General features: G+C 42.1%; 1 pseudogene; it reads left to right on the forward strand.

Annotated features, from left to right (window-relative positions):
* The first annotated feature begins 2,189 nt into the window (after nt 1–2,189).
* LOC133473137 (coatomer subunit beta'-like) lies at nt 2,190–12,079 on the forward strand (annotated as a pseudogene).
* Nucleotides 12,080–14,252: the final 2,173 nt, after the last annotated feature.

A 14,252-nucleotide genomic window follows, 5' to 3' on the forward strand; every position in this document is an offset into this window, starting at 1 on the left:
TTGTAAACTCATAGGTGCTACCGTCAGTCTGTCATCCGGGTTTCATCCTGAAACCAACGGCCAAACCGAGAGGCTGAACCAGGACCTGGAGACGGGGCTCCGATGTCTCGCTTCACAGGAGCCGCGATCCTGGTCTCAGAAACTGGTTTGGGTCGAATTCTCCCACAATTCCCTCCCCTCTGCATCCACTGGTCTATCGCCTTTTCACGTTGTGCATGGTTACCAACCATCTCTGTTTCCTGCCATAGCCCCAGAATCCACAGTTCCAGCGGCATTAACCTTGGTGAGACGCTGTAGGAGGACCTGGGAGCGAGCCCGCCAGATGCTGCTGCGCCAGGGACGGTCCTACAAAGCCGCTGCTGACCGTCGGAGGACACCGGCCCCGAACTACAAAGTGGGTCAGCGAGTTTGGCTTTCGACCAAACATATTCCACTCCGGGTGGAGTCCAAGAAGCTCGCTCCCAGGTTCGTTGGGCCCTTCCCCATCACAAAAATAATCAACCCTGTCACCGTGAAGCTGAGGCTCCCAAGGTCTATGCGGGTCCACCCTACTTTTCACGTCAGCCTACTCAAGCCAGCCCGGGAGTCCCCTCTGGTCCCGCCTTCCAGGCCCCCTCCTCCCCCCCGGTTTGTGGATGGGGGCCCTGTCTTCTCTGTGAAGCGGCTGTTGTCATCTCGTCGGAGGGGCAGGGGGTTTCAATATCTGGTGGACTGGGAGGGCTATGGGCCTGAGGAGCGTTCCTGGGTACCGTCTGCGTTTATCGTGGATGATTCGCTCATTCGGGACTTCCACGTTGCGCATCCAGGGGCCCCAGGGCCGTCTGGGGCCGGCCGTTAAGGGGGGGGGTACTGTCATATGTGTGTGTTCCGGGTTTTGTCTTCCCCCCCTGTTTCACACACACCTGCTCATGTGAGCATCTTCATCACCTGTGCCTCGTTCACCCTAATTACCCCTTGTATATAACCTCGTGTCTCATTTCCTCTCGTTGCCAGTTCGTTGTACCTTGTCGTCGCGTTCCAGCATTCCTTGTTTCCACGTCATAGATTCACAGTAAGACTTGACCCTGTTCCGATTATCGACCTTGTCTCTTTGCCTCATGTTTTTGGATACTGTTGCCTCTCTTGGATTGCCTGCCTGTGTACCAACCTATGCCCGTCTATTAAACCTCTCTTTTTGGAAACTGTCAATTTGTTTTGGAGTCGTGCATTTTTGGGTCCTATCCTCTGTTCCGTTCATGACAACGTGGTTTTTCAGCTGATCGAGATTGGTGAAAAACTTCGGTTTGATACATTTTCTGACATTTTAAAGTGACAAATAATCCAAAGGTACAAAGATCTTTGCAAATGGAACAGTAATAGCTTTGTTTTATATTAAGACAACTTTTCGGGCTATTTTTTAGTACTGGTAGAATATAAGAGACTGAAAGAGGCAGGCAGACTCCCTGAGCGTGCTTTAAACTGTTTAATGATACCCAAGTGTAGTTTACTATAAAACTAAATGAAACAAAAATAATTAAACACACTATATATTTAAATACAAGACACACATGATTGTTTTAGAAATTGCCACCTTAATGCCAACACTCAATGGAAAACCCCATTGACGGGCCAGCTACAGTTACCATTACATCACGGGGGATTTACCTTAAAATAACAAATATTTATACACAAACTCCATCGTAACACGTACAGATAGGTAATGTAACAATGCACACAGTTTTAATCTGTGAAAACTTAAATTAATTCACTGCCAGTCCTCCATGTTAACATGGATATTTGAATTTAACAGCAGTCAATAGCAGTGAATGAGTTAATGTTTTATCACGACGGTCTTGTATTCTTTTTCTAGCTTACAGAAAATGAGTAGCTCCATGAATGCATCGCACCACACTGCCCCGAAGAGGCTAAGGTGCGCACAGCAAGAACAGCATTTTTCCGCCTGACTGTCTGACATGAAATCAGACATGTTCCTGGTTTAGGTCAATTAGGATTACCAAAATTATTTCTATTTGCTAAATATTTTATTATTTTTTTAATATATAATTTTTGTTTATTATTCATTTTATGTATCGGATCGGGACTCAGTATCGGGAGATATTGAACATTAAAGACTCTGCCCTGGGTGCAAAAAAAAAATGTGATGAGGACAGCCCTACAAATAATTCATCTGGAGTTTACTTCTGTTCTAGAACAAGTCCTGTGTTCAGACACTGGAGGGCCATGCTCAGAATGTCTCATGCGTGAGCTTCCACCCAGAGCTGCCAATCATAATCACCGGGTCAGAGGATGGTGAGCTGCAATATCTCGTGTTCCGTTCTTTTCCAACGGCTATATTAATCTTTGCTTCGCACAACATTATCTCTCACTGAAGGTACGGTACGGATTTGGCACTCTAGCACATACCGCCTGGAGAGCACCCTCAACTATGGTATGGAGCGAGTGTGGTGTGCGTGCGTCCTCAGGGGCTCCAACAATGTTGCGCTGGGCTATGATGAAGGCAGCATCATTGTCAAAGTAAGTACAAGAACAGTATTTTTAATCATTGAAGTCACACAGCTACTGCAAGGAAAATTTTCTTAATGTGCGTTTTTTTACAGTCATACCTTGGCGTACAAGGTTAATTTGTTCCGTGACCAAGCTTATCACTCAATTTTTCACCATTAAATTAATTGAAATGCCATTGAATCCGTTCAGGCCCCCCAAAAATCACCAAGTTTTGTTTTGTTTTGTTTTTTGCTGCGTTTCTGATGAAGACAAATTCAACTAAATTGTATAAAAACATAATAAGACAATAAAAAGAGAATCTGAAGAAATAAACTGGTTTTATAAAGTGTATTACTGTACGTACTGTAGTACGTGTTGGAAGTGTGCCTTTAAGGAGCGTGGCCTCGTGACTGGTGTCAAGATGGTTAATGTGGTTGGACTTAGTAGTTAGGTTACTCTGCGTGTGATCCTCTAGACGTGAGTAGGGGCCTACAGCAGCTTCTTATGGGTGCTCTCATTTTGTGTTTGGCTGTTTTTCATATTAAATTAACATCCGAAAGTGCATCATCAATTGTGGCTCTCCTTGCCCACTTGCAAGGGCATTACAATACCTTAAAAGCAAAAAATTGATCAAGCATGACTTTGTAACTCGAAAAACGTGTCACTTGGGGCACTCATCAAGATAGCACTGTTCCTTGTTACTATAGTGTAAGTACTCTTCAATATTGTGCAGGTGATATAAAAGCAGTCTTCACATTGCTTTCAAGCATACAAAAAAAACATTGTCGATCTCATCTGTTGTTTGTTTTCTCTTCAGGTGGGCCGCGAGGAGCCGGCCATGTCAATGGACACCAGCGGGAAGATTATTTTGGCCAAGCACCGTCAAATACAGCGGGCCAACTTGATGCAAATGGGTGCTGCTGAGATTAAGGATGGAGAGAGGCTCCCACTGGCAGTGAAAGACTTGGAAAGTTTTGAGATACACCCTCAAACGATCCAGCATAACCCCAACGGGAGGTACGCTGAATATTCACAAACAATTTCAATATCTTGCTGAGTGACCTGGTCTCATGTCGAGCTCTCATTTATAGGTTTGTTGCAGTGTGTGGCGATGGAGAGTACATCATCTGTACCGCCATAGCTCTGAGAATCAAGATCTTCGGCTCAGCACAGGAGTTTGCTTGGGCACATGACTCATCTGAGTAAGTGTTCACTTTTAAGTCTGTCTGGGTTGCTTTCCTGCTCAATTGCTACAGTATGAGCAAATGTTCTATTCAGTGCTTATGTATTTGTGTAAAATGACAGCAGCAGACAATCCCTACTGTCATATAATTGTCTTTCTTATTTACAGTATTTAAGCGCATATGTAATAGTTAATGCCTCTTCTCTTTTTAACAGATATGCGATTAGAGAAAGCAGAAACGTTAAAATAATGCAGAATTTCAAAGTAAAAAAATCATTCACACCTGACTTTGGAGCAGAGGGTAATGGCAATGCTGTCGTAAAGCAAACTTGTGGTTCACCAGGTGATTGCTGGTAAAAACAACAACCAATATGTTCTTTTTTTGGACCCTGCAGGCATCTATGGAGGTTTCTTGCTTGGGGTGAGGTCAGTGAATGGTCTGGGATTTTATGATTGGGAGAACACCGAACTGATCCGCCGCATTGAGATCCAACCTAAACACGTAAGACTTGTCCGTTTCTCTTTCAAAAGGAAACTTGACAAGGTTTTCCAAAAATGGCAGTCTTAAATGCCAAGTTTGGTGTGAATGGCCACTTCAACCTGAGTACAGCAAATCAAGAATTTTGAAAGTGGGATGATGGGTTCCGGAGAAATTTAGTTTGTGTCGCAAAAAATGTACTCTTTGGGGAGTGTTTTTGTGTGATATGGCCAATAAAAAAGTTGGCCAAAAACACCTTCAAGTTGGAGTGAAACATCCATCCATCCATTTTCTGAGCCGCTTCTCCTCACAAGGGTCGCGGGAGTGCTGGAACCTATCCCAGCTATCTTCAGGGAGGAGGCGGGGTACATCCTGAACTGGTTGCCAACCAATCGCAGGGCACATACAAACAAACAACCATCCGCACTCACATTCACACCTACGAGCAATTTAGAGTCATCAATTAACCTACCATGCAACACGGGGAGAACATGCAAACTCCACACAGGCGGGGCCGGGGATTGAATCCCGGTCCTCAGAACTGTGAGGCAGACGCTCTAACAGGTCGTCCACCGTGCCGCTAGAGTGAAAAAGTATGACTTTATTATTTCTCAACATATGACCTGGACCCTTTCGTTTCGTCAGCTACTTCGGGAACCCCTTCTCCGGTTGGCCGACGAGTTTTTGTTGAAAATAAGCTCGTACAGGCTGCAATTACGTCGGCAAGTCAAAATGACTGACTTTTCCAACGGTGTCACTTGCCCTAAAAAGTGCACTTAAATGGCACAAATGGATCATTATTGGTGAGAAGAACAGCGTGGGCAGTAGAATAAGGAATGTACTTATGTAATGTACTAGTTTTTTCATCAATGTACTTGTCATGGAGGGTTTTAGAGGTGTTTGAAGTGCTCATTCCATGTATTTTAGAAAATTCCACAAAGATGGCAACTAGTTATCACATAGCTACTTTCAGGTCTATGTGTTTGTTTTATGAATGTTTAGTAAGGTGGTTTGCTAGCAACACAAGCAGTCTCATTCTTACCTTTGTATCCCTCCATTTTTTTCTTTTTTTTTTTTGTCCTGTGTGCAGATCTTCTGGTCGGACTCTGGCGAGTTGGTCTGCATCGCGACTGAAGAGTCTTTCTTCATCCTTCGATACATGGCTGATAAAGTAGCTGCCTCACAAGAGAACAACGAAGGAGTGACGGAGGACGGCATTGAGGATGCTTTTGAGGTTTGTGTGTATTTCCATTGTTATGAGCCCTTTTATTATGGTACAGTAACCCCCCCACATGCTTTAAACATATTAAAACACACTTTTTAAAGTATTCCTTAGCACCTGCTCTTACTCCGTTGTTTACAGTTCTCCAAATAAGAGGCAGAGCTTGCCTCAAACTGTTTTTTTTTTTTTTTGGTCAATCCATGAAATATTTACTGTAAAACTGACAAATGTAACAAAAGCGATTGAAACATATTTTTAAACACCAAAATGTTCGACCAAACCATGTACTGTAATTTTTCGTGTATAATGTGCATTTTTTTTCCCCAAAAAATTGTCAAGCCAATAGTGCTTTCACATTTTATAAATGTATGCCCCCATCTAGTGGTTATGAAAAACCTGTACACTTTCATTCCAAAATGCCACCGCCACCTACTGGTTATAAAAAAAGTGTAGCCTACACTTTCATTCCAATGTGACAGGGGTACGTATGACTGCATATATGTACAGTTGTGCTCATAAGTTTACATACACTGGCAGAATTTGTGAAATGTCGTTTTTGTTAAATATGACTGACTGAACAACAACCTTCATTAATTTCTTTATGGTTATGTTTTGTTTAATGACAATGCTTTTCTGAAATGCTTGACTGTTTAATTTGAATCCCAATAAAATAAAATTAAATGTGTTTCACCTGGTCCTTCATGTTTTCTTGAAAGAATTGTACCCATCTTACAAATTCTGCCTGGGTAATCAAACATATGAGCACAACTGTGTTTTCTAATTTACTAAATAAAAGTAGGCCTGTAAATTTCTAAATAAGAGCAAGTATATTTAAAAAAGGATTACGTGTTCCAATAAAGACCTTCAGAATAATACTTCATGTTTTGATCACATGAGTAGAAGCAAAATCGTGCATTGTAAAAATGCATTATACATAGGTAGAAGGGCTTTCCAGAATTTTTGGGTCAACTTTGGTGCGTATTATACATGGGTGCGCATTATACACGAGAAATTACAGTATGTCACTATCAACAAAACACATCGAGCTTCTTCTTTTCCTTTGGGCTTGTCCTGTTAGGGGTTGCCACCGCGTCTCATTCTTTTCCATGTCAGCCTATCTCCTGCATCCTCCTCTCTAACACCAACTGCCCTCATGTCTTCCCTCACAACATCCATCAACCTTCTTCTTCTTCCTCTAGCTCTCTTGCCTGGCAGCTCCATCCTCATCGCCCTTCTCCCAATATACTCACTGTCTCTCCTCTTGATGTGTCCAAACCATCAAAGTCTGCTCTCTCTAACTTAGTCTCCAAAACATTTAACCTTGGCTGTCCCACAATTTAGCGCCTTCTGACCTTCTCTGTAATTTTCCATCAACATCCTCAAGGCAAATAATGCATCTGTGGTAGTTTTTCTAGGCATGAAATCATAGTGTTGCTCGCAAATACTGACTTCTGTCCTGAGTCGAGCCAAAACTACTCTTTCCCATAGCTTCAATGTGTGCCTCATCAACTTTATTCCTCTATAGTTCCCACAGCTCTGCACATCACCCTTGTTCTTATAAATGGACACCAGCACACTTTTTCTCCATTCCTCAGGCATCTTCTCACCCGCTAGAATCTTGTTGAACAAGCTGGTCAAAAACTCCAGAGCCACCTCTCCTCGATGCTTCCATACCGCCACATGAATGTGATCAGGACCAACTGCTTTTCCATTTTTCATCCACTTGAATGCCTTTCTAACTTCCCCCTTACTAGTCATTGCCACTTCCTGGTCCACCACCCTCTTCTACTCTTCCTTCTCTCTCATTTTCCTCATTCATCAACACTTCAAAGTATTCTTTCCATCTGTCCAGCACACTACTGGCACCGGTCAACCCATTTCCATCTCTATCCTTAATCACCCTAACCTGCTGCACATCCCTCCCATCTCTATCCCTCTGTCTGGCCATCCTGAAGAGATCCTTTTGTCCTTCTTTAGTGTCCAACCTGGCATACATGTCCTCATATGCCTCTTGTTTGGCCTTTGCCACCTCTACCATTGCCCTATGTCGCATCTCAACGTATTCCTTGCTCCTCTCCTCTGTCCTCTCAAGTGTCTTACTTCTTCTTTGCTAACCTCTTTCCTTGTATGATTTCCTGTACTTTGAGGTTCCACAACCCAAGTTTCCTTATCTCCTTTCCTGCCAGAAGATACACCAAGTACTCTCCTGCCTGTCTCTCTGATCACCTTGGCTGTAGTGGTCGAGTCTTGTGAAGCTCCTCCTGTCCACCGAGATCCTGTCTCAGCTCTTCCCGAAAAGTCACTCTTCCTTTCTCAGCTTCCACCACATGGTTCTCTGCTCTGCCTTTGTCTTCTGAGTCTTCCTCCCTACCACCAGAATAATCTTACACACCACCATCCTATGCTGTCTAGCACAAGGGTGTGCAAACATTTTGGCTCAGAGGCCATTGACTTTAAACATTTGACAGGTGGGCCAAGCCAGAACCAGATGCTGAAAAAACAAAAACAAAGGCATTGTTGTGTTAATACTTAGATTTACTTTTAATGGGAACAGTGTTGTTTTGTTTTTCACTTTTTTTGCCAGTCCATCAAAGTCGGGTGTTAGTTTTGTTGTGGCAATTCTCAGAACACATCTGAGGTGTTCATCATTCAGCTGGGATTTGTCAGATGTTTTGTTGGTGTTCATCACACAAAGTTCTGTTCATATGTAGAGCCAAACATCACCAGCAACCTCTGCGCCATCTTCCGGATTTTTGGAAATTTGTCTGCGCTTAATGAAGCATAAAACTCATCCAGTTTACATTACAGCACAACCTGGTGGAACCACTCGGCATTACAGGACAAGGTCAAATGAAGGTTGTCATGAATTTGATGATTTTGGGGATTCTGTTCCAATCTTTGGCGGGCCGGATTGAAACGGTCAACGGGCCGGATGCGGCCCGCGGGCCGTAGTTTGCCCATCCCTGGTCAAGCCACACTCTCCCCTCCCACCACCTTCCATTCAGTAACCTCATCAGATGACATCGTCTGCACAAGATGTAATCCACCTGTGTGCTTCTACCTCTGCTCTTGTCGGTCACCCTTTGTTGCTGCCTCTTCTGGAAAAAAGTGTTCACTTCAGCCATTTGCATCCTTTTTGCAAAGTCTACCACCATCTGTCCCTCCAAGTTCCTTTCCTGGATGCCGAACCGACCCATAACTTCTTCATCACCCCTGTTTCCTTCACCAACATGTCCATTCCAATCTGCAACAATCACCACTCGCTCTTTGTCTGGGATGCTCAGAACGACTTTGTCTCGCTCCTTCCAGAATTTCTCTTTCTCCTCTCTTTCACATCCTACCTGTGGGACATTACATAATACATCACACCCTCAATTTCAAGTATCAGCCTCATCACTCGATCTGATACTCTTCACCTCCAAGACATTCTTAGTTAACTCTTCTTTTAAAATAATCCCGACTCCATTTCTCTTCCCGTCTACACCATGGGAAAATAACTTCAACCCTGCCCCTAAACTTCTAGCCTGACTGCCTTTCCACCTGCTCTTCTGGACACACAATAGATCAACCTTTCTCATCATGTCAACCAACTCATGAGCTTTTCCTGTCATAGTCCCAACATTCTAAGTCCCCACATTCAATTCTAGGCTATGTGCTTTCCTCTTTTCTTTCTGCCCAAGAACTCGCTTTCCATCTCTCCTTCGTCGTCGAACCACAGAAGCTGAATTTCCACTGCCGCCCTGCAGGTTAACTGTGCCGGGGACCGATCCGGTATGGAATTCTTTAGATGAACGCTCATATTTGTTTGGCAACGTTTGCCTTTCCTGACGCTTGGGACCGGCCTACAGTTTGCACTGGCTTGTGCCCCCCATAGGGCTGCAGTAAAAGACACCTAGCTTAAAGCTAAAATATTATGTGAAACGCCATAGGCGGGCTTACGGAAATTAGCATAGATGTAACGTAACTATAAATCTTAAAAAAAAACTCTCTGGTACGACTTGAACACATGTAGCAGCAACACATACAGATAGAGCGTGCAACAATACAACAATACTCGTAGCCATATATTCTCTCTGCTCAGTAGGAACAACAACTATTACGAGAGCTTAGTTGGGGACGTTCTCAGCCTCTTATGCTTGCTCTTAATTACGCTGAATCCATTCAGTAGACCTCAGTGCTGCCTGGCATGTTGGTGCACCAGAAAACAATTATGCGATGGAGTGGTGACCTATGACATGGGGCGGGTGTAAACTCTCACACAATGATCCCACATTACATTTGTAAGGATTTTCTCCTGGTTCAGGTCCAGGGAGAGGTCCGGGAGATCGTGAAGACTGGACTCTGGGTTTGGCGACTGCTTCATTTACACCAGCTCTCTGAACAGACTCAGCTACTTTGTAGGGGGAGAGACTGTCACTCTTGCTCACTTGGACAGGTCAGATATTTATGATTGCATTCAAGTCACCTTAAACTTATTTTCAAGTCAGCTCCGGTTGAATGTAAAGTAAGAGCAGAACACAGAAATGCGCCATCATTTAAGATATTCCCTCTCCGTGCAGAACCATGTATTTACTGGGATACATAGCCAAACATGACCGTCTCTACCTGGGAGACAGGGACCTCAACATCGTCAGCTACTCCCTGCTGGTCTCAGTCCTCAAGTACCAGACTGCTGTCATGAGGAGGGACTTTGGTGTGGCCGACAAGGTGCTTCCCACAATTGCAAAAGAGCAACGGACGAGAGTGGCCCACTTCCTGGAAAAACAGGTCAGTGCATTATGAGCCTGTCATTATGTTTCATTTCATTGATCCCTAGTTGTTCGACCAATTGATGGCTTCATCTGTGCTTATTGGTTTTTTTTGTCTTCCGGCTCTCCAGGGTTTCAAGCAGCAGGCCTTAGCGCTGACAACGGACCCTGAGCACAGGTTTGAGCTGACCTTGCAGCTGGGAGACTTGAAAATTGCCTACCAGCTGGCTGTAGAAGCAGAGGTAACTTGAGTCCTTTTTTAAGAAGACAGTGGTGCCTTGAGTTCAATTGCTTTAGTGGCCATGCTCGTAACTTCACATATTCTTGTATCTTAAATCATCTTTCAATATTTCATCTCTTCAGTCATCTTTCCACAAATTAATAAAAATGCCATTAATCCATCCCAGTCTCTCTCACTCCAAAAAAAAATTGTCATCAAAATCATTTTTGACACATTTTTTCGCTTCAATTTAATGGACATTCTGCCGCTTCTGGTGTTTGCACCACGGCCACCTGGGAGCAGTATAATTCAGACATACGGATATACTGTACATGGAGACACTCAAAACTCAGTAAACCGCAGTAATATTAGTCATTCTTTGCAGAGGATGAAGAATATATGCCTGTGAGTATTATTATATTATCGTCTATATCTATTGCTCCACCATATTGTTTCCAAATATTGTACATTGTTTGCATTAAGCGAAAGTGATTTATCTAAAGCCAAGCTGTGGTTATTTTAAATATACAATGTGTCAATTTTGTTGTTTAGGGAAGGCAAGAACAACGTTGCCTTTGTGACCTACTTCCTGCAGGGGAAGTAAGTACCACATGTGACTGAAGGGTCCTGATTTTGCGGTGAAAGTCACTGGTGTAACTGTTGTTCTGTCATCTTTTCCACACAGACTTGATGAGTGTTTAGAGGTTTTGATAAAAACCAAGCGCCTACCTGAAGCTGCTTTATTGGCTCACACTTACCTGCCCAGCCAGGTGTCCCGTGTGGTCAGACTGTGGAGGGAAAACTTGGCCGAGGTCAACCAGAAGGTGAGCACTGTGGTTTGACTGTTCATTTGGAAGTATTTAGCTGTAATAAATCATTTGACCCTAGGTTTCATTTAGTGCATTTCTGACATCTGATTTCATTGGCTTTAACTCATATCTGGTAAAAGGATTTCAAAACACATTTTTCATAATTTGGACAGACAATATAATTTCATGATGCACCGAATTTTTGGCCACCCAAAATTTTCGGCCTTTAATGGTCCATGGTGCATTTTTGGTTTTCACCCGAAGAAATTGTCATCGAAATAAAACGGCCGAAACAGGATGTTGTTAGGACACAAGCAAGACCTGCAGTCAGTGCGGTTGTGTTCACTATATTTTATTTAAAAGAAGGAAGTATGCGGAGAGAGATGTCTTCAAATTATTTGCACGTGTTTTTCAGATCCACAAATATATCCGCGATTTACATGTTTTTTTTAATGTTGTGTGTGCATTTATCATTTGTAAATATTCAATTCTGCTTGTAAATTGTTGAAGGTGCGTTTGTGGATCAGCAGGCACGCGCATTGATTCTTGACAAACTGAAGTCGTTTCAAGTTGAAAAGATTGACACGTGTGGGAAGGCCCTCCCTCTATCCACTAGATGGCCGTGTTGCTGCATCCATTGAGCGCATAGACTGTGTGTGTGTGTATATATATATAGTAGATGTTTGAGAGCAAGCAAATGTTCTTCTAATGTTCTAATTGCTGGTCATCTGGATTTGTTAGCTGATCAGGATGTATTTTTACACACATTGATATCATCATTCTTCTGAAGAAAACCTCTCTCTCCATAGGAGTTGACACGTCAAGATGCCGTTTGCCTGCAGGTGTTCAAGAATGAAGAATAAAAGAAGAATTGTTTATTATATTGTGTTACTGAATATGTTTGTGTTTGGCACTAAATAAACTTGATATCCAGCTCTTAAACTTGCATTTCCAGTGTAATTAGTGGACTTCCCTTGCCAACTACTCGAGCAAACAGAATTAAAGAACAAAAAAGACATGGTTGACTTGATATATCGTGATTTGTTGCACATTTGTCACCCTTGGATGGACGGTAAGCGACATGTAGAATCAAGTGCCGTTATTGCTGTTATTTCATATACATTTGTAGTAGCGATGGGCACGGCAGTTCTTTTGAGTGTAATGAATCAGTTCGTTCAAAAGTTTCGTTCGCTGAATCGTTCAGTTCTTTTTCACACAATCATTCACGTACTTCCTCGTTCAGTTAGTGATTCATCCCTGAGGTTCACGTTCACGCAACATGTTTACTGAAGGACTATGCGTTGTTGTTGTCACGTATTATAAACTCGGAAAGGCAGGGAGATTGAACAAAACAAAACTTAAGCTAAGTTATCACCTACCCATCTCTCTCATCAAGCTCTCGAACACCCTGCAGAACAGATACAAATATACAGTATTAGATGTAGACGTGTAGATGAATAAATAAACCTGTGGTGTTTATGTTACTTTTAGAAATAAACGTGATGAGAAACAAACTGATCTAAAGCATCATATTTGAATGATTAATTATGTATTAGAAATAATTGTATATAATACTGAATGACTGGTCATATTATTTTACCTTGTGCGACCACGATGACTTTTTATGCACACTTTGACTGACGTTTTGAACAAAGACAAATTACTTCAAGAAAAAGGCTAAAGGGTCAAAATTTGGCCACACTGTTTTGAACAAGTGAAGCTTTAAAATGCCACCATGGTCCGATTTCCAAGTCATTAGAAGTAGGGAGAGAGAGCATGAGGCCCCATGTTGTGCATTCTGTCATTTTTTAAATTTTATTTTATTTTATATAGACAATATTAGTCATTCAAACTGCTCTAAGTGCGAGAGGACTCTGCATCTTTTTGCACAATTTTCAAAAAAAAAAAAAAAAATGTACCGGCATTACCAGATAACGAGCAACCCTTTATTGCTCAGTGACTGTTTTTCTTAATGTCTTTATGTCTCAAAAGTATTCTCTGTCAATTGACTGTCTGTTGTCGTACTAGAGCGGCTCCAATTACTGGAGACAAATTTCCTTCCTTCCTTTTTTGGACATACTTGGCAAATAAAGATGATTCTGATTCTGATTTCCATTACGTAACCACTGTGCGTTTGTGTGCGATCGAATGTCTCACGTCCAAACCCAATTTTGGGTCACGGAACTAGAGTTTTGTATTAAAATAAAATTTTCCCAATTTTTCTGCACTGGTGTAGCTCAGTGGTTACTTCCTTTAGAAATAATTCCACTGCAGAATTCATCTCTTCTCAATCCCTTCCAAGGGATCGAACCATGGGTGCTGTCCAGTGCTTTTTAAAAAAATATATATATATTTATATATAGACGCCTTTGATTTTCTTTGTGATCGTGAATTTGATAATATAAACGTTTTTGTTATTGCCGTTGTCATTTTAGAGAAGTAAGCCGACATTTAAAGCAAAGGACATTTATTTACATAGCACATTTCATACACAAGGCAACTCAATGTGCTTTTCATGAGTAAAAGCATTTAAAAACAGAAAAACAGCTCATAAACATTTAAAACAAAGAGAAAAAAATAAAGATAAAAGTACAACTAAAACAGCGTACAGTGCAAGAAATATCATTTAAAAGTGGAAATGCTCGAAAAAGCATGAGGAGAAAAGAAGAGTTTTTAACCTGGACTTAAAAATATTCACACTTGGGGCTGACGTCACTTCTGTTGGCAACTAATGCCATTTATGTGCAGCATAATAGCTAAATTCTGCTTCAACATGTTTGCTTTGTACTCTGTGCTCCATTATTTGACCTGAGTGTAGATCACAGAGCCCTACTGGGTTTAGATCCGATTAGCATTTCTTTCGTGTATTCAGGACTTCAACCATTCAGTGATTTATAGACCAGTAACAGAACTTTAAAATCTATTTTAAAGATGACTGGGTGCCAGTGTAAAGACTTTAGAATTGGAGTAATATGCTCTGACCTCTTTGTTCTGGTCAGAACCCGAACTGCAGCATTCTGAATGAGCTGCAGCTGTTTAATTGACTGTTTCATCAGGAACGTGGCATCCTCTCGTGTTACTTGTTTGGTCAAGAGGAGAACGTTTTTC

Source organism: Phyllopteryx taeniolatus, unplaced genomic scaffold (genome assembly GCF_024500385.1).
Source record: "Phyllopteryx taeniolatus isolate TA_2022b unplaced genomic scaffold, UOR_Ptae_1.2 contig_137, whole genome shotgun sequence".
NCBI lineage: Eukaryota > Metazoa > Chordata > Actinopteri > Syngnathiformes > Syngnathidae > Phyllopteryx > Phyllopteryx taeniolatus.